Raw genomic sequence first — 21,195 nt, 5'->3', positions numbered from 1 at the left:
GTAATTGCAAAAGAAGTTGGATGTTCTCAAGGTGCTGTATCAAAGCACATTAATGGAAAGTTAAAGAGGAAGTAAACCCCTTCAAACCACTTTGACCTACAGGTAAGCCTAGATTAAGGCTTACCTGTAGGTCCAAGAAATATCTCCTAAACCTATATGGTTTAGGAGATATTTGCCCGAAAATGGGCACCGCTGTCTACGGCGCATGCGCCGTAGACAGCGGCGCGCAGGCGCACTAAATGCGGCAAATCCAAGAATGGATTTGCCTAATTTGTCGACTCCCGTGCGCATGCGCGGGAGTGACGTCATCGCGGCTTCGCCGAATGGCAGAGGCGGAGCTGCGAGACGCGACTCCCGTGCGCATGCGCGGGAGTGACGTCATCGCGGCTTCGCCGCTGTCATTGGTCGGAGCTGCGAGACGCCACCAGCAAGATGGATGCGGCGGACTACAGGGATCAGCGGCGACTTCGCTGGCTCCTGTGTCAGGTAAGTGACACATAATGAGCTACTATGCGATGCATAGTAGTCCATTATGCTTTACCTTTGCAGGGAAAAAAAGAGGAAGTAAACCCATTAGGGTTTACTTCCTCTTTAAGTGGAAGGGAAAAGTGTGGAATAAAAAGGTGCACAAGCAGCAGGGATGACCGCAGCCTGGAGAGGATTGGGGCTATTCAAAAGTGTTGGGGACTTTCACAAGGAGTGGACTGAGGCTGGAGTCGGTGCATGGAGCTGCCATCACACAGACGGATCCTGGACATGGGCTTCTAATGCCGTATTCCTCTTGTAAGGCCGCTCCTGAACAACAAACAACGCCAGAATCGTCTTACCTGGGCTAAAGAAAAACAGACCCGGTCTGTTGCTCAGTGGTCTCTTTTTTTTCTGACGAGAGCAAATTTTGCATCTCATTTGGAAACCAAGGACTAGGGATGAGCCGAACACCCCCCCGGTTCGGTTCGCACCAGAACTTGCGAACGACCCCCGCGTTCGGTACGAACGTTAGAACCCCATTGAAGTCTATGGGACTCGAACGTTCGAATTGGAAAGTGCTAATTTTAACGGCTAATATGCAAGATAGTGTCCTAAAAAGGGTTTGGGGACCTGCCTCCTGCCTCAGGGGACATGGGTCACTGCAAAAAAAAGTTTTAAAAACTGCCGTTTTGGCGGGAACACTGATTTTAATGACGATTAAAGTGAAAAAAAAAAAGTGAAATATTCCTTTAAATATGGTGCCTGGGGGGTGTCTGTAGTATGCCTGTGAAGTGCCACGTGTTTCCCGTGTTTAGAACAGTCCCTGCACAAAATGACATTAAACGGAAATAACACCATTTAAAACTGCTTGCGGTTTTAATGTTATATCTGGTTCCTGCAATATGGTTGAAAATCATTGAGAAACATGGCATGGGTAGCCCTCCCTGCCCATTACCAGCCTATTTGGGTCTTGTACGCATATTAAGGGGAACCCCGTACCCATATTAAAAAAAGGAAATGCGTGTGGCCCCCAGGCCCTATATACTCAGAACAGCAGTATACAGGCGGTGCAAACAAGACGGGGACTGTGTAGGTTTGTTGTGTTAAGTTGAATCTGTTTGTCATTTTCAACTGGTACATTTTTAAAGTGTAGCTCCAGTCAAAAAAACTATCTTTAAGCTTTTTGGAAAACATAGGGAAGGGTTATCACCCCTGTATAATTAGTTTTGTCGTCCATCTTTTTTCATCTCACTTGCTGCTGTCTCCTTGCATTTGCAAGTAGGAGATGTTTGTAAGTTGGATGTTTGAAAGTAGGGGCCTGCCCTATATTATAGCGGTATGTACTGGGTACAGAGCACGCAGACAGCACGCACTATCTCCTAACACTACTGACTGCAAGCTCTATTATTAACCACTTGTTAGCCCAATGTTTGCATAAAGTGAAAGATGAAGTTATGCTGAGTAAATAGATATCAAACATGTCACTCTTCAAAATTGCACATGCCCGTGGAATGGCGCCAAACGTCGCTACTTAAAAAATCCCCATAGGCTACGCTTTAATTTTTTTTTTACTGGTTACATGTTTTGAGTTGCAGAGGAGGTCTAGGACTAGAATTATTGCTCTCGCTCTAACATTCTCGGCGATACCTCACATGTGTGGCACATGCGAGCACATGGGGACATGGGCGCTTTAATTTTTATTTTATTTTTTTTATTGTTCATTTTACTTTATTTATTTTAGTTTGACATTTTTTTTCCCCACAAATATATTTTTGATCACTTTTATTCCTATTACAAGAAATGTAAACATCCCTTGTAATAGGAATATGGGTTGACAGGTCCTCTTTACAGTGAAATCTGGGGGGTCAATATGACCCCACATCTCACCTCTAGGCTGGGAAGCCTGAAATAAAAAATAAAAAAAAGATTCTGGCTTTGATCGTACTGGCGAGTTGGTAGAAGCACCGGAGGGCGGTGAGGGGTGGGGGGCGTCTATGGCTGGGTATTTCAGGGTATCACCGAGTATGGCTGGGTATCTCTGAGTATGGCTGGGTATGGCAATTTATGGCAGGGTATTACAGAGTATTGGCGGGGTATTGGCGGGGTACTACAGAGTAATAGCAGGGTACTGCAGAGTATTGGGGGGTACTGCAGAGTAATGGCAGGGTACTGCAGAGTAATGGCAGGGTACTGCAGAGTAATGGCGGGTACTGCAGAGTAATGGCGGGTACTGCAGAGTAATGGCGGGTACTGCAGAGTAATGGCGGGTACTGCAGAGTATTGGGGGTTACTGCAGAGTATTGGGGGTTACTGCAGAGTATTGGGGGTTACTGCAGAGTATTGGGGGTTACTGCAGAGTAATGGCAGGGTACTGCAGAGTAATGGCGGGTACTGCACTGCAGAGTAATGGCGGGGTACTGCAGAGTAATGGCGGGGTACTGCAGAGTAATGGCGGGGTACTGCAGAGTAATGGCGGGGTACTGCAGAGTAATGGCGGGGTACTGCAGAGTAATGGCGGGGTACTGCAGAGTAATGGCAGGGTACTGCAGAGTATACACTGGTATTGCAGAGTATTGGCAGGGAATTGAGGGGTTAAATTCGGTGAGCAGCGATGTGGGCACTGCAGATGCAGCCCACATCGCTGCTGACACCGATCTCTTTCCCCTCCGCTGTACCGATGGGTACAGAGAGGGGAGGGAGGAACCGGCGTCATAACATGACGCCGGTTTGTTTCCAAGTGATCACTCTGTCATTTGACGGAGCAATCACGTGGTAAACGGCCGCTATGAGCGGCCGTTTACCGTGATCCGTGATGCGCCGGGTCCTGTGGACCCGGCGGTCACGGATGCTCTCGAGTGCGCGCACCTCGGGGCACGCGAGAGCAGAATTCTGGGAGGCCGTTAATTAACGGCCTCTCAGAGTTAAACAACCGCCCTGAAGCCGTTAATCGGCAATGGGCAGTTGTTAAGTGGTTAAAGCTAGATCACTAGCTATATAGGTGAGGTGAATATAGTGGTGTATACTGCAGTCAGGGCACAGACAACAACCACTACACAGCAGCAAGATAGGAAATCAGCCAAAAACGATTGGTGTGTACTGTGTTGAAGGTACACAGAACACCCACTGCTTCAGATGCTAAGTAACACACTACACGAAGCCGCCTCAAAGGCGGCCTTATATAGTGTGGGGCGTGCACTACACAGCCTGAGCTATGATTGGCCACAGGCAGGATGCCTGTGGCCAATCATGGCTCTCCTCGCTGCCGGCGCTGCGATTGGCCAAGCATGCGGGGTCACAGTGCATGCTTGGCCAATCATCGGGCAGCAATGCACTGCGCCAACGCAGTGCATTATGGTCCGCGCGCGCGTCACTCGAATTTTGACGCGAACGGCCAAAACGTTCGGAATTCGCCGAACGCACGAACAGCCAATGTTCGACTCGAACACGAAGCTCATCCCTACCAAGGACCCAGAGTATGGAGGACGAATGGAGGGGCACACACTGCAAGATGCTTGAAGTCCAGTGTGAAGTTTCCACATTCTGTGTTGATTTGGGGAGCCGTGTCATCTGCTGGTGTTGGTCCACTGTGCTTCATTAAGTCCAGAGTCAACGCAGCCGCCTACCAGGAGATTTTGGAGCAATTCATGCTTCCTTCCGCAGACAAGCTCTATGGGGATGCTGACTTCATATTCCATCAGGACTTGGCACCTGCCCACACTGCCAAAAGCTCCAAAACCTGGTTCAATGACCGTGGGATTACTGCGCTTGATTGGCCAGCAAATTCGCCTGACCTGAACCCCATAGAGAATCTATGGGCATGGGCGTCCGCAGAACTTTTTTCAAGGGGGGGCATAATTTTAGGGTCACCCATGCGCCGCCCCTTTTCGACAATGTCAGTATCAGATTATCATGGTCAGAGACTGCAGACTTAGTACAATCCCTAGGATAGGTAATGGATAATGGCCAACAGGCCCTCTTACCAGCCCCAGCGAAACAACACCAGTGATCCCTCCGGCTGGAAGATCGCTCACGCGCCACGGGGGCGACTCTGGTCAGTAGTGTAGCATGTATGTACCCTGGCAATGACTCAGTCTTTCTCTCTCTGGTGGTGCTGGACAGCATGGCTCTCTCTGGTGGCATGGGGCAGTGTAGTTCTCTCTGGTGGTGCTGGGCAGCGTGGCTCTCTCTCTCTGGCTTCTGCCCAGCACAATCCTTGTTCTTTTTCCTGTAGCACCCTCTCCCTCAGCTTTTTTCTCAGGCTACAGTCTCTCAATCTCTCGATCAAGCTGTATCCTCCTCCCTGTGGAAAATGGGGCCACCAATCTTTGGGACTACATGTCCTATGATTCTCTCCTCTCCTAGTCTCTTTTGATTGTCCCTCAGTTATGGCCAATAGGGAAGGAACAGAGCGGGCAGGAACAGTTATGGCCAATAGGGAAGGAACAGAGCGGGCAGGAAGCTGGGCGAGGAACCTGGTGAGAGCCGTCGTCTCTTCTCCCTGACAGGAGAAAGGAGGGGGTGACCGGGGTAAACCTGATAGCACCGCTGCCGAGTTCTCTGCTGGACTGAGCACGGAAAAGAGCCTGCAGTCACGCTACACTGATAGGGGGGCTTGGCAGAACCTTGATGGTGTCACCCCACTGGAGGGTTGCACATGGGTGTGGGCTGCCCGCACCCCGATTAAGGATGGAACTGTGTTGAATTTAAGATCTCATCCCTGATTCCAGGGGGGGGCACTCGACCCCCCTTACCCCTACCTGCGGACGCCCATGTCTATGGGGCATTGCCAAGAGCAAGATGAATCTATGGGGCATTGCCAAGAGAAAGATGAAAGATGAGAGACATGAAATGAAACAATGCAGAAGAGCTGAAGGCCACTATTGAAGCATCCTGGTCTTCCATAACACCTCAGCAGTGCCACAGGCTGATGGCTTCCATGCCACGCATATTGAGGCATTAATTGCTGCAAAAGGGGCCTAAACCAAGTACTGAGTACATATACATGCTTATACTTTTAAGAGGACCGATATTTTTCTATGTACAATCCTTGTTTTTTTGACTGCATGTAATATTCAAATTTTCTGAGATTGTAGATTTGGGGTTTTCATGAGCTGTAAGCCATAATCATCACAATTCTGACAAATCACAGCTTGAACTATCTTGCTTTGCATGTAACGAGGGCGGCACAGTGGTGTAGCGAGTAGAGCTCTCGCCTAGCAGGAAAAAGGGTCGCTGGGGAAAGAGGGAAAAATTTAAAAAGCCCTGCCACAACCACTAGAAATCAAGGGGGCTAGATCCCTACTAGACCGACTTAAGGAGGGCACATGAGGGGCACTAAATGTTAGTCCATTGGTTTATAACTGTCTGAATTTGAATGCCTTGTTGATGTTAAATAGACTAAAACCTTTGTAAGTTCTGAAATGTACTTTTTGTATTTCCTATGAATCTTTTCAAAATAAAATAAAACTTTTTGTGGACAAGAAAAAGGGTCGCTGGTTCAAATCCCAACCACGACACTACCTGCCTGGAGTTTGCATGTTCTCCCTGTGCCTGCGTGGGTTTCCTCCGGGTACTTTGGTTTCCTCCCACAATCCAAAGACACGCTGGTAGGTTAATTGGCTTCTGTTTAAATTGGCCCTAGTATATGAATGTGAGTTGGGGACCTTAGATTGTAAGCTCCTTGAGGGTAGGGGCGTACGTTCCCTGTACGTGAATGTACAATGTATATGTAAAGCGCTGCATAAATTGATGGCGCTATATAAGTACCTTAAATAATAATAATAATATCTCGCATATTAGTTTCACCTTTTAACTTTGCATTGGTGAAATAAATTAACTTTTGCACAATATTCAAATTTTTCAAGTACCACCTGTAATTGTATATAAAATGCGCTTTTTATCTTTCAAAAAGTGTTTCCCGGTGCCAAACCTTTCATCCAAATTATAAATTGCTGCATTTGTATATTTTAGAAGCCAGTATAAAGGAATAGTGGTAAAAAAATTCCTTGTGGATTTAATGAATCTTCTTTTTATTTTTTTTATTTTTTTTGGTTAATTCTCATTTAAGGGGGTGTTGCAGGGGGGCGTGTCCTATGCCTACATACATTTGTTAGTAGGTGTCCCTCATTCCCATCTAAAAATGTTGGGAGGTATGTGTACCGGCTGTCTCTCCTGAGTTGAGCAGTGATCCCTGAATGATGCACATGCGATTTGCTGCATCATCGGGGGGCAGTTACAAAAAGCATAAAGAGACAGCCAGCGCCCCCTGATGACCATGGGCATGTGCTGTAGTGTACCCAGTGGCCCCCTGGACCACATGACGTAAGAATCCCAGGAGGCTGGGGGCAGTGTAAATGTTACTCATACCCATTTAAGAAAACCAGGAGGAACTCGAAGGGATCTCCAACTTTTACCCTCTTTTTTTTTCTCTCAAAGAAAATGTTAATTTCCAATTGTGTGAGAGGAGGGTGTCAGAAGGTGAATTGGGAGAAAGTTAATGAGGAGGGTGAAGGTCCACTTTAAAAATTCTCTGAATGGCACTGGTGGTGAGCGGCCAACCTCCTGTGTTCAGCAAGCAGAAGTGCAGCTGGAATAAGCTGAGCAGCGGAATGTTGTAGAAGGCATGGCTACGCGTTTCAGGGCTTTGGAACGCCCCTTTCTGAAGCCTAAAAGCAGGACCAATGTAACTACGTATAACATACCAATGCCTGGAATTATTCTTTAAATAGAAGGAGAGATGAATGCTGTGTCAAGGCAACTCTGTAAAGTATTCCTAACTCAGAAGTATCTGAAAGTACTCTTGCTTAACCTTGTAACTAAATAACATTGATAAATGAGGCTCTCTACTTCTATGTAGCTATGTAGGCTATATATATATATATATATATATATATATATATATATATATATATATATAGCGATATAAAGTCTGTAATCTTTGTCTTCCTCTAGCAGAGCGGAGAATGTGAATAGGATGTAAATGAAATAATCTAATTGTGTGTACTCTTTCCATCTCTTGAAATACATGTTGTTCTAAAGAGCAGACGCATTGCGCTGTGAGCGGCTGCCTCATTTACCAAGGGGCTGTCTGAACAGACTTATTTCCGAACTGCTGAAAGGCTAAACGCTCTAATGTCCGTGGCCCGATGTAAATGGTGTCATTTGCAATGGATCTGTTATTTCGCTGTCACAGCTCGGCAAGGCCCGGGAAAAGGTCACTGCTTTGGCATTATGGGCGTGCTGTCTTCTCTTACGGTAAACAGCCGCTCTTCCGACCCAGCCGCTGTCCTCATCTCTGCTGTTATATTTTTCAGATTGTCCTTAAAACTTTGACGTGGTTACATAAAGTTTCAGAACTAGAACTTTTATTGTTTTTTTTTTTTTCAAAGGTGCCCCTGTCTGGGCTGGTTGTTTGGTAGGTAACTTAAGAGTGGGTTGTATCTTCAGTCAAAAAGATTTCCTTGCAGCAGTATACCCAGGGAACGGTTCTAGGCTATTTTGCACCCTAGGCAAGACCAGCTACTTGCACCCCACCCCTTTAAAAAAACAAAACAAAAAAAAACGGTTTACATTGCCCCCCTTCCTATACACACAGCCCCCTTTAACCCTACACCCCCTTCCTATACACACAGCCCCCCTTTAACCCTACACTCCCTTCCTATACACACTGCCCCCTTTAACCCTACTCCCCCTTCCTGTACACACTCCCTCCTTTAACCCTACACCCCCTTCCTATACACACAGCCCCCCTTTAACCCTACACCCCCTTTCTATACACACTGCCCCCTTTAACCCTATACCCCCTTCCTGTACACACTCCCTCCTTTAACCTTACACCCCCTTCCTGTACACACTGCCTCCCCTTTAACCCTACAACCCCTTTATATACACACTGTCCCCCTTTAATCCTACACCCCCATTCCTATACACACTGCCATTCTTTAACCCTACACCCCCCTTCCTATATACACTGCCCCCTTTTAACCCTACACCCACCTTTCTATACACACTACCCCCCTTTAACCCTACACCCACCTTCCTATACAGACTGCCCCTTTTAACCCTACACCCCCGTCCTGTGCACACTGCCCCCTTTTAACCCTACACCCACCTTCCTATACTCATTGCCCCCCTTTAACCCTACATCCACTTTCCTATGCAGACTGCCCCCTTTTAACCCTACACCCCCCTTCCTGTACACACTGCCCCTCTTTAACCCTACACCACGCTTCCTCTATACACTGCCCCCCTTTAACCCTACACCCCCTTCCCGCAAAAACTGCCCCCTTTTCCTGCACACGCTGCCCTGTATAGACTATACTATACCTACTGTGATGTGTGTTGCCCCCACAACCACCGAATCCCCCCCAATCCCCATGCTGGCTGGCGATGACAGGCAGCAATCGGGGCTTTGGGCTGACTTCAGCTGCAGTGATCTTCATCATCCTGTGAATGACCTTGTCCGGTGCCAGAATCTCAGCTCACTTCTGCTGTGTGCGGGGGAGGGCATCCACTGGGGAGGAGGAGGTGACAGGAGCAGAATGTGGCATTGGCCATGGCTACACCCTAGGTGGCAGTGCTCCCTAGACAGCTGCCTAGTTCACCTAGTGATAGAACCAGCCCTGAGTACACCATATAGGTAAAAAGGTTATGAACACCTGATCATCACACCTGTATAAACTTGTTAAATACTTCTAAACTTTGGGCAATATCTAGTGCCCCATCTTCCTTCCTTGCAGCCTCAACTCTTCATGGAATGGTTTTTACAAGATATCAGAGCATGTCTGAGGGAATTTGTGTCCATTCAGCCAAAAGAGCTTTTGTGAAGTCCGGTAATGATGTTGGACGAGAAGACCTGGCTCACATTAGGCATTCTAACTCATCCTAAAGGCGTTGAGTTCAGGATTCTATGCAGGTCACTCAAGTTCCTCCACACCAAGCTAGCCAAACCATGTCCTTATGGAGCTAGCTTTGTGCACTGGTCATGCTGGAACAAAAAAAAATCTTCTAAAAACGTTTCCCACAGTGCTTCTGCCACCTGTGCCTTCAGTGACTCTCTAAGTAGTACATTTCTTTATTGTGTAGTACACCTTTATTGTGAAAGTGATCTCACACAGGGGGCACCCACTTTTGTGACATCACTGCCCTGAAAAAAATTACCATTTCTTTTAGGCTAATATCTAATAAGGACATAGAACACTTCTTACATTTCTTGTGGGTGGTGATGAAATATCTATTTTGAGTGTTCTAGGTTCTAGGACTGTGTAGTGAGAGGGTTCCTCTCCCAGCACCCCAAGGATGATGGGAAATGGGAGATGGGAGCATCCATCACCCCAAGGATGATAGGAAATGGGAGATGGGAACATCCAGCTCCTCAAGGATTATGGAAAATGGGAACATCCAGCACCTCAAGGATGAAGGCAAATGGGAGATGGGAACAGCCAGCACCCCAAGGATGATAGGAAATTGGAACATCCAGCACCTCAAGGATGATGGGAGATGGGAACATCCAGCACCTCAAGGATGATGGCAAATGGGAGGTGGGAACATCCAGCACCCCAAGGATGACAGGGAATGGGAGATGGGAACATCCACCACCCCAAGGATGACAGGGAATGGGAGATGGGAACATTTAGCACCTCAAGGATGATGGAGGATGGGAACATCCACCACCTCAAGGATGATGGCAAATGGGAGATGGGAACATCCAGCACCCCAAGGATGATAGGACATGGGAACATGCAGCACCCCAACTATGATAGGAAATGGGAGATTGGGAACATCCAGCACCCCAAGGATGATAGGACATGGGAACATGCAGCACCCCAACTATGATAGGAAATGGGAGATTGGGAACATCCAGCACCCCAAAGATGACAGGAAGTGGGAGATGGGAATATCCAGCACCCCAAAGATGATAGGAAGTGGGAGATGGGAATATCCAGCACCCCAAAGATGATAGGAAGTGGGAGATGGGAATATCCAGCACCCCAAAGATGATAGGAAGTGGGAGATGGGAATATCCAGCACCCCAAAGATGATAGGAAGTGGGAGATGGGAATATCCAGCACCCCAAAGATGATAGGAAGTGGGAGATGGGAATATCCAGCACCTCAAAGATGATAGGAAGTGGGAGATGGGAATATCCAGCACCCCAAAGATGATAGGAAGTGGGAGATGGGAATATCCAGCACCTCAAAGATGATAGGAAGTGGGAGATGGGAATATCCAGCACCTCAAAGATGGCAGGACGTGGGAGATGGGAATATCCAGCACCTCAAAGATGATAGGAAGTGGGAGATGGGAATATCTAGCACCCCAAAGATGATAGGAAGTGGGAGATGGGAATATCTAGCACCCCAAAGATGATAGGAAGTGGGAGATGGGAATATCTAGCACCCCAAAGATGATAGGAAGTGGGAGATGGGAATATCCAGCACCTCAAAGATGATAGGAAGTGGGAGATGAGAATATCCAGCACCCCAAAGATGATAGGAAGTGGGAGATGGGAATATCCAGCACCCCAAAGATGATAGGAAGTGGGAGATGGGAATATCCAGCACCCCAAAGATGATAGGAAGTGGGAGATGGGAATATCCAGCACCCCAAAGATGATAGGACGTGGGAGATGGGAATATCCAGCACCTCAAAGATGATAGGAAGTGGGAGATGGGAATATCCAGCACCCCAAAGATGATAGGAAGTGGGAGATGGGAATATCCAGCACCCCAAAGATGATAGGAAGTGGGAGATGGGAATATCCAGCACCCCAAAGATGATAGGACGTGGGAGATGGGAATATCCAGCACCTCAAAGATGACAGGAAGTGGGAGATGGGAATATCTAGCACCCCAAAGATGATAGGAACTGGGAGATGGGAGCCTTCAGGCTTAAATAATTGACAAGAGTCTTCTTCATTCATTCTACACTGGGTCTCTTTTTATGGAGAAAACCCATCCAGGGTTTAAAATGAATAAAGCTCCTCTTGGTCTTAAGTCTGAATCTTCAACCACAAAAATTGTTAATTTTCGATAGGGATTCATTACAGGAACTGGTAAGGAATTGAGTAGAAGCTTTTTGCCCCAAATGGAAAAGAATGGAAGCCAGGTCAGCAGAGGTGCCCATATTGGAATTAGATGTTTGAAATTATTTTCTTTGAATTTATTGGTCATTTGACCAAATTATGTTATGCAAACTCTGAAGGACTGAACTCCTCTGTATTTCAAGAAGACTGTACTTAAAGGGAAACTGAGCAAAACTCCAATATGATATCAGGCAACAATCATTTCTATGAGGAGAACAAAACCACTTGCTATCGCTTCCCATATCTCTTTGTGTCTTTCTAAGAAATGTTTGAAGTTATCGGCATTCCTCCTCAATATATTTTCTCTGTATTTTGTACCAGACCAGATAAGCTCTCCTCTCGGAGAGGACACACAGTAGCCAAAGACTGTCAGTCTGTGTATTGGTGGAACAACTTGGCAGAAGAGTTTCATGTTTCTTGTCTGTTTTTCAGGAGCTCCTGGGAGGTCTACAGGACAGAAGCTAGTGGTCCTGATTGATGTGATTTCACCCAACCTGAGATCCGATCGCTGAGAGATTACCGGCTTTGTGAAGGTGAGAATCTCAGTTGTTTGGAGTACAGAATAAAGTAATGGCCTCAGACATAAAAAAAAAATCTTGGAAATGGTGTCACCCATAATAAGAATTTACATTATTTTTTTTTCTTAAATAGAATGGTTGGAATATAATTGGTATGGACAAAGGAGACCCCTTTCTTTCTTCTAGGTAGCGTTGTATAACGTAAGACCAGCTGTCACTTTCATCTATGACCAAAACAGGACCTTTTCATTATGCATTTGTTATTTATTGACACTGTTAAAGGTAAAAATTGCAAACACAGTAGTACATCCATGTTGCATAGTCGTATATAATAACATAAAATGGTGATATGTTACAGTACAGTATAAAAGCGCTAAGTACAATTGCATATAAAACAGAGCATCAATGTTGTATAGCCACATGTTTCGCCATATGGCTTCTTCAGGACAGCCATATGGCGAAACGTAGAAAATATGGACGTGACTACAGTAAGTTATTGTCATTAATAGGATGCTTTGCATATATCTTTGGCTAAGATTATATTCTATGTACTGTTTTTATGACATTGTTCATTCAACCACATCAATACCGGGCACTTTCGCCCCCTTCCTTCCCAGACCAATTTTTCAGCTTTTAGCGCTTTTCAGTGACAATTGCGCGGTCATGCTACACTCTACCTAAATTGCATTTTTATCATTTTGTTCGCACAAATATTGCTGTATATTGGTGCCATTTATTCACGACTCCGTTTTACATTTTTTGCGATATAAGCGGAAAAAAAAACAAAAAAAACGGAAATTTGGAAAAAAAAACAGTATTTTCTTCTTTCTATTTTAAAAGAAATCCAATAAAAATCGAATTTTGTCATAAATTTAACCCAAAATGTATTCCACTACATTTAAAAAAAGGAGAGCAACAGTATTTGGGACTTTAAATGAGGTATACGTAGGAGCCGTTCAAAACCCCTCCTCCATCCCGGGTTCAATCTAATAAAAAGGGGAGCAACAGAGTGGGACTTTAAATGAGGCACACGGAAGCTAGAAAATCCAATTAGATAAAAAACTGATTTTAATAAATTCAAATAGTCATGTATTGCACCTATTATTACACATAATCATAAATTAATATTATAGAATTTCATCAAAATGTACATTCCAACAAGGACTTGATAGTACATACATAGGAATCTTCACATTGAATAAATACCAGTTATCTATAGATATGCGGCACTCTAAAGTGTCACCTAAGAATAAATAAAAACAAAAATAGGGATAAATCAAAATGGAACGTTCATTCCACTACATGTTTTTGGTAAAAAAAAAAAAATTCCTTTAAGTGTATAATAATTGGTTCATGTGATCATGTACAGATATGCGCAGGTGATCACGCACACATGTGTGCAGATAATCATTGGGACATGTGATTTTAGTGGGACATATGTGGGGGACAGGGGTTTTTATTATTTGGGGACATTGTGTGGTGACATGTGTGTTCGGGTGACACGAGCGCATCGGGATCGCGCCGCTGCGCGGGCACGCACGTGTGCGATCCCCCTCCTTTTGAAGGATGTTGCTGAACATCCACTCAGAAGGAGAGCATGCCTACCCGGCCGTATATATGTGCATTGGCCGGGTGGGAAGTGGTTAATAAAAATTGTATATTTTCTTTTATATATTGTTGATTCGATATTTTGTCGTTATGCGCCTTTAAAGTCCCACATCTCCCAAATGTTTCCACTTATTTATACGGGATGTTGGTGCCATAACTCATGTAGATGTTGATACTGGTCTCTGTCCACACACTTTACCATCTTCCTAACCATAGCCGAAAACCAAAAAAAAAACTTTTGGCCGGAGTCACCATTTTAAGCCAAACTTTGAATATAAAATACACAAATTAAGGCAGCTCTGTAATCATTCATGCATTATTAGATGTACTATAGATGCAAGGGCTGTGAATACCTGAATGTGACTTGGTGCAGTCCCTGTACTGCAGAGCTCAGACTGGGCCAAGAAGCAATACAAGGACCCAATCAGTGAATGAGCTGACAAGGGGCATGCTGACAGGAGAAGAGGGCAGAGTGATTGAGAGGCAAGCTTATTACCGTGCTGCTTCTTCTTGCGCTGTCCAGTCAGAGAAAGTGGAGTGAGTAATGCTGGTCATCATTCAATCTGGCCATCTTGTGGTGATAAAGAAGCACTGCAGGGGACAGCTTCAGATTGAGAATGGATGTTGCAGTAAAAGCTGTAAATGGGCTTTTTTTTTTTTTTTTACTGGAGTGCTATTTTAAGGATAATGGGCAAAGGCCTAGGAACCTAATGTTGGAGTCAAAAACAAATTTTCATCAAATGCACAGAACAACAAAAAGAACATGCTCTACCGCAAGTTACCTGGGAGACTCGAAACTGCTGCTCAGGCCCAGATGCCTTTGAATTGAAGCAATATTCCTCTTCCACAGCGCCTAGAGGCGATTCAGTTCGCATTGTGCGCTTTACAAATATTTCATTCATTCATTCAAGCTGGCTACTCCACAACATCCATTGCAACAATTCTTTATTGTCTACATGGTGGGATACAGCAGTAACGTCCTAACGCGTTTCGGCCAAAGCCTTCTCATAGCATGCTATGAGGAGGCTTTGGCCGAAACGTGTTGTCATGGATGTTTTTGATCAGAGTTTATTGTATTAGAGCAGGGATCTGCAAACTTTCTAAACAAAGGAAACAGTTTACTGTCCTACAGATTTCGGGGGGGCGGCGGACTGTGGCCAGTGGGAGTAGAAAGCACCCCAGCATCAGTGGGAGTAGACTATATCTCAGGCTTGTTGGTCAGTGGGATTGGGAAAAAGTAACATAGCACTTGTGGTCCGTAGAAGGAGGCATAGTGTCCCATCATTATTATTAGTGGAAAGAATAGTGCCCCATCATTGTCATCAGTGGGAACAATAGTGCCGCATCTGTAATGTCAGTGGGAGGAATTGTGCCCCACCGTTGGTGTCAGTGGGAGAATTAGTTCCCCATCTCTTGTTTCAGTGGAAGGAATAGCGCCCCACTAGTGGGAGGAATAGTGCCCCATCATTGGTGTCAGTCGGAGGAATAGTGCCCCATTGTTGGTGTCAGTGGGAGAATTAGTTCCCCATCTCTTTTTTCAGTGGGAGGAATAGTGCTCCATCATTAGTAGGCGAAATAATGCCTCATCATTGGTGGTGAGTGGGAGGAATAGTGCCCCATCGTTGGTGGTGAGTGGGAGGAATAGTGCCCCATCGTTGGTGGTGAGTGGGAGGAATAGTGCCCCATTGTTGATGTCAGTGGGAGGAATAGTGCCCTATCGTTGGTGGTGAGTGGGAGGAATAGTGCCACATTATTGGTGTCAGTGGGAGAATTCATTCCCCAGCTATTGTTTCAGTGGGAGGAATAGTGCCCCAACATTGGTGTCAATGGGAGGAATAGTGCCCCATTGTTGGTGTCGGTGGGAGGAATAGTATCCCAATGTTGGTGTCAGTGGGAGGAATAGTGCCCCATTGTTGGTGTCAGTGGGAGGAATAGTGCCCCATTGTTGGTGTCAGTGGGAGGAATAGTGCCCCAATGTTGGTGTCAGTGGGATGAATATTGCCCCAATGTTGGTGTCAGTGGGAAGATTAGTGCCCCATTGTTGGTGTCAATGGGAGCACTAGTGCCCCATTGTTGGTTTCAGTGGAAGAAATATTGCCCCATTGTTGGTGTCAGTGGGAGGAATAGTGCCCCATTGTTGGTGTCAGTGGGAGGAATAGTGCCCCATTGTTGGTGTCAGTGGGAGGAATATTGCCCCAATGTTGGTGTCAGTGGGAGGAATAGTGCACCAAGGGTCGGATAAAGATAAGCAAAGGGCAACAATTTGGAGACCCCTGCATTAGAGTATTATTTTTATAAAATGCGCCCTAAGGGAAAAGGGTTGGACTCTTATTATTTCTCCAGATCACGCCCTAATTCCAGCCTTTCCCTTTTAACAACTGAGAAAAAATAAAAATAAAGGTTTGCTAAATGAAATGTAGGAAGGCGTTGGAAGCCTTGTGCCGACATCCGCGCCGGGTTACCGGAGACGTCTGCAAATGTCCAGAGCAAATTGTTCTGATTCCGTGTGACAGATTGCAGAGGCCCGGGCAGATTACGCACCGCGGTCACATACGTTCGGTGGATCGCGGCCAGCTGGCCCGAAGACAGCGCCGGCAAATCCTCTTATTTTGGAGGGGAAGGAGAAGTTACTGATGCGCGGAATTATTGGCCTGGACAATTTAATAGACTGCGTGACTCATCGGCCAATGATATATTCCACAACTGGGAATTTTATTATTTCTTCTTTTTTTTTTCTCTCTCTCTCTTTTTGGCTTCACAACGGAGGAGCGCGGTCTGGTCTGTGGTAACAATTTATATCTCCAGAAGAAGGTGCAATCTATTATCACTAACTGAGCAATCATTTGTAATAGCGACTTTGGGTTACGGAGGACAGAAGACGGATCGCTAGCATGGAGACGCAATCAATAAACAAGATGTTATTTAGCTAAGTATATGTCTGAAGTCCCGACACCTTCCTTCTCCTCTCCAAAGAAGAGATCTTCACTCGGAGCCTGACATTTCTCCGGGGATTACAGAGCTTTTATGAGACGTGGGAGAGAATGAAGTATTCTCTGTATATCCTTTACAGGGGAAGGGCTACAACACATACACTATATTGTCAAAAGTATTGGGACGCCGGTCTTGACACGCACATGAACTTTAATGTCATCCCAGTCTTCGTCCGTAGGGTTCAATATTGAGTTGGCCCACCCTTTGCAGCTATAACAGCTTCAACTCTTCTGGGAAGGCCGTCCACAAGGTTTAGGAGTGTGTCTATGGGAATGTTTGACCATTCTTCCAGAAGCGCATTTGTAAGGTCAGGCACTGATGTTGGACGAGAAGGCCTGGCTCGCAGTCTCCACTTTAATTCATTCCAAGGGTGTTCTATCAGGTTGAGGTCAGGACTTTGTGCAGGCCAGTCAAGTTCTTCCACCCCAAACTCGCTCAGCCATGTCTTTATGGACCTTGCTTTGTGCACTGGTGACCAGTCATGTTGGAACTGGAAGGGACCATCCCCAAACTGTTCCCACAAAGTTGGGAGCATGAAATTGTCCAAAATGTCTTGATATACTGAAGCCTTAGGCCCTTGTACACACGGTCGGAGATTCCGACAACCAAATCCGTTGGATTTTGTCCGTCGGATTTTGTCCGAAACTGTTGTATACACACGGTCGGACAAAGTTGTCAGAAAATCCGATCGTTCAGAACGTGGTGACGTTATTTCATTACGACGGGACTACGTTCAGGCTAGTAGCCAATAGCTTTGATGTAGGAATTTGATCTGAGCATGCGTGGCACTTTGTTCGATCGGAATTCTCTACACATGATCGGAGTATGTCCGATCGGAGCATTTTGTCGGAAAATATTTCCGGCAAGTTGGAAAATTTGGTCCGACGAAAACAGTCCGATGCAGACCACACACAGTCGGATTATCCGGCAAAACGCTCCGATCGGACACATTCCTCTTGTGTGTACAAGGGCTTAAGAGTTCCCTTCACTGGAACTAAGGGAGCCAAGCCCAACCCCTGAAAAACAACCCCCCACACCATAATCCCCCCTCCACCAAATGATTTGGACTAGTGCACAAAGCAAGGTCCATAAAGACATGGAGTAGCAAGTTTGAGGTGGAGGAACTTGACTGGCCTGTACAGAGTCCTGACCTCAACCCGATAGAACACCTTTGGGATGAATTAGAGTGGAGACTGCGAACCAGGCCTTCTCGTCTAACATCGGTGCCTGACCTCACAAGAACGCTTTTGGAAGAATGATCAAACATTCCCATAGACAACTCTCCTTGTGGACGGCCTTCCCAGAAGAGTTGAAGCTGTTATAGCTGCAAAGGGTTTGCCAACTTAATATTGAACCCTACAGACTAATACACCAGAGTCCCTCCATTACATCCGAGTCCCTCCATTACATCAGAATACCCCTTTCTCACCAAAGTCTCCCCTTCACAGCAGGGTCATTCCATTACACCAGAATACCCCCTCACTCCAGAGTTCCTCTTTGAGCCCCCCCCCCCCCTTTCACAGCAGAGTCCATCCATTACATCAGAGGTCCCCCTTCACTCCAGAGTTTATCCTTTGCATTACAGTCCCTCCATTAAATCAGTCGTGTCCCCCCCCCCCCCCCCTTGCACCAGATTCCATCTATTACATCAGAGTTCCTTGCTTCACGCCAGAATCCCGCCTTCACACTGGAGTACATCCACATCAGAGCCCCCCTTCTCACAAAAGTCTCCCCTTTACATCTGAGTCTCCCTTCATACCAAAGTCTCCTCTTCACTATTGAGTCTACACCCCCCCCCTCTTCACAGCAGAGTCCCTCCATTACATCAGGGTCCTCTCTTTCATATCAGAGTCCCCTCTTCACAGCAGAGTCCCTCCATTACATCAGGGTCCCCTCTTTCATATCAGAGTCCCCTCTTCACAGTAGAGTCCCTCCATTACATCAGGGCCCCCTCTTTCACATCAGAGTCCCCTCTTCACAGCAGAGTCCCTCCATTACATCAGGGTCCTCTCTTTCATATCAGAGTCCCCTCTTCACAGCAGAGTCCCTCCATTACATCAGGGTCCCCTCTTTCATATCAGAGTCCCCTCTTCACAGTAGAGTCCCTCCATTACATCAGGGTCCCCTCTTTCACATCAGAGTCCCCTCTTCACAGCAGAGTCCCTCCATTACATCAGGGTCCTCTCTTTCATATCAGAGTCCCCTCTTCACAGCAGAGTCCCTCCATTACATCAGGGTCCCCTCTTTCATATCAGAGTCCCCTCTTCACAGCAGAGTCCCTCCATTACATCAGAGTTCCCATCTTCACACCCCTTAACATCAGAATCTCCCATCACTCCAGAGTTCCTCTTTTACCCCCCCCCCCCCCCCCCCCACACACACACACACAAATACAGCAGAGTCCCTCCATTACATCAGATTTCCCCCTTCACATTATAGTCTAGTCGCACCTTTTTAAATTGTGAATCAGACAAAATTCCTATCAGCAGCACTCAGCTCTACAAAAGTGAATTTAAGTTGGGTGGAAAATTGTTTATCAGAAAGTGTCTGCACCCAATCAGTCGCAGTTTGGGTTTTCAGGCAGCCATGGCACTGGCATTGGAAATTCCTCCATCCACCCTCTTCATGTGATTCGGGATCAACCGACTTTCTCTCAATCGCCACACGTGCTGAACAAAAGAAAACTGAGCCGTTTATGGCGGCCTGTATTCTACGTGTTATAGAGGAATAGAAGAGTGGGAGGGTGTGTGTAGTTTAGCAGAAGACGAGCGGTGTCAGCCCACAACAGGACATACAGCATCTCACAAAAGTAAGTACACCCCTCACATTTTTGTAAATATTTTATTCTATCTTTTCATGTGACAACACTGAAGAAATGACACTTGTCTACAATGTAAAGTAGTGAGTGTACAGCTTGTATAACAGTGTCAATTTTCTGTCCCCTCAAAATAACTCAACACACAGCCATTAATGTCTAAACCGCTGGCAACAAAAGTGAGTACACCTCTAAGTGAAAATGTCCAAATTGGGCCCAATTAGCCATTTTCCCTCCCCGGTGTCATGTGACTCGTTAGTGTTACAAGGTCTCAGGTGTGAATGGGGAGCAGGTGTGTTAAATTTGGTGTTATCGCTCTCACACTCTCATACTGGTCAATGGAAGTTCAACATGGCACCTCATGGCAAAGAACTCTCTGAGGATCTGAAAAAAAGAATTGTTGCTCTACATAAAGATGGCCTAGGCCAGTGATGGCGAACCTTGGCACCCCAGATGTTTTAGAACTACATTTCCCATGATGCTCAACTCCACTGCAGAGTACATGAGCATCATGGGAAATCATCACTGGCCTAGGCTATAAGAAGATTGCCAAGGCCCTGAAACTGAGCTGTAGCACGGTGGCCAAGACCATACAGTAGTTTAACAGGACAGGCTGCACTCAGAACAGGCCTCGCCATGGTCGACCATAGAAGTTGAGGTCACGTACTCAGCGTCATATCCAGAGGTTGTCTTTGGGCAATAGACGTATGAGTGCTGCCAGCATTGCTGCAGAGGTTGAAGGGGTGGAGGGTCAGCCTGTCGGTGCTCAGACCATACGCCGCACACTGCATCAAATTGGTCTGCATGGCTGTCGTCCCAGGAGGAAGCCTCTTCTAAATATGATGCACAAGAAAGCCCACAAACAGTTTGCTGAAGACAAGCAGACTAAGGACATGGATTACTGGAACCATGTCCTGTGGTCTGATGAGACCAAGATAAACGTATTTGGTTCAGATGGTGTGAAGCGTGTGTGGCGGCAACCAGGTGAAGAGGACAAAGACAAGTGTGTCTTGCCTACAGTCAAGCATGGTGGTGGGAGTGTCATGGTCTGGGGCTGCATGAGTGCTGCCGGCACTGGGGGGCTACAGATCATTGAGGGAACCATGAATGCCAACATGTACTGTGACATACTGAAGCAGAGCATGATCCCCTCCCTTCAGAGACTGGGCTGGTCAGGATTTCAACGACCCCAAACACACCTCCAAGATGACCACTGCCTTTCTAAAGAAGCTGAGGGTAAAGGTGATGAACTGGCCAAGCATGTCTCCAGACCTAAACCCTATTGAGCATCTGTGGGACATCTTCAAACAGAAGGTGGAGGAGCGCAAGGTCTCTAACATCCACCAGCTCTGTGATGTCATCATGGAGGAGTGGAAGAGGACTGCAGTGCCAACCTGTGAAGCTCTGGTGACCTCCATGCCCAAGAGGGTTAAGGTAGTGCTGGAAAATAATGGTGGCCACACAAAATATTGACACTTTGGGCCCAAATTGGACATTTTCACTTAGGGGTGTACTCACTTTTGTGGCCAGCGGTGTAGACATTAATGGCTGTGTTTTGAGTTATTTTGAGGGGACAGCAAATTTACCCTGTTATACAAGCTGTACACTCACTACTTTACATTGTAGACAAGTGTCATTTCTTCAGTGTTGTCACATGAAAAGATAGAATAAAATATTTACAAAAATGTGAGGGGTGTACTCACTTTTGTGAA

General features: G+C 46.2%; 1 long non-coding RNA gene across 1 annotated transcript in view; it reads left to right on the top strand.

Annotated features, from left to right (window-relative positions):
• The window catches only part of LOC143929541 (uncharacterized), a 186,999-nt gene extending 174,911 nt beyond the window's left edge, over positions 1 to 12,088 (top strand). The window contains exon 3 of the long non-coding RNA XR_013262542.1: positions 11,984 to 12,088. This is a non-coding gene — a long non-coding RNA (uncharacterized LOC143929541). The remainder of the gene's footprint in view (positions 1 to 11,983) is intronic.
• The last annotated feature ends 9,107 nt before the right edge of the window (positions 12,089 to 21,195 follow it).

This window comes from Lithobates pipiens, unplaced genomic scaffold, assembly GCF_037356315.1.
Source record: "Lithobates pipiens isolate NorthernLeopardFrog02 unplaced genomic scaffold, aLitPip1_a1.2 Scaffold_24, whole genome shotgun sequence".
In the NCBI taxonomy this organism is placed as follows: Eukaryota; Metazoa; Chordata; class Amphibia; order Anura; family Ranidae; genus Lithobates; species Lithobates pipiens.
This window is presented reverse-complemented; position numbering and strand designations above follow the sequence as displayed.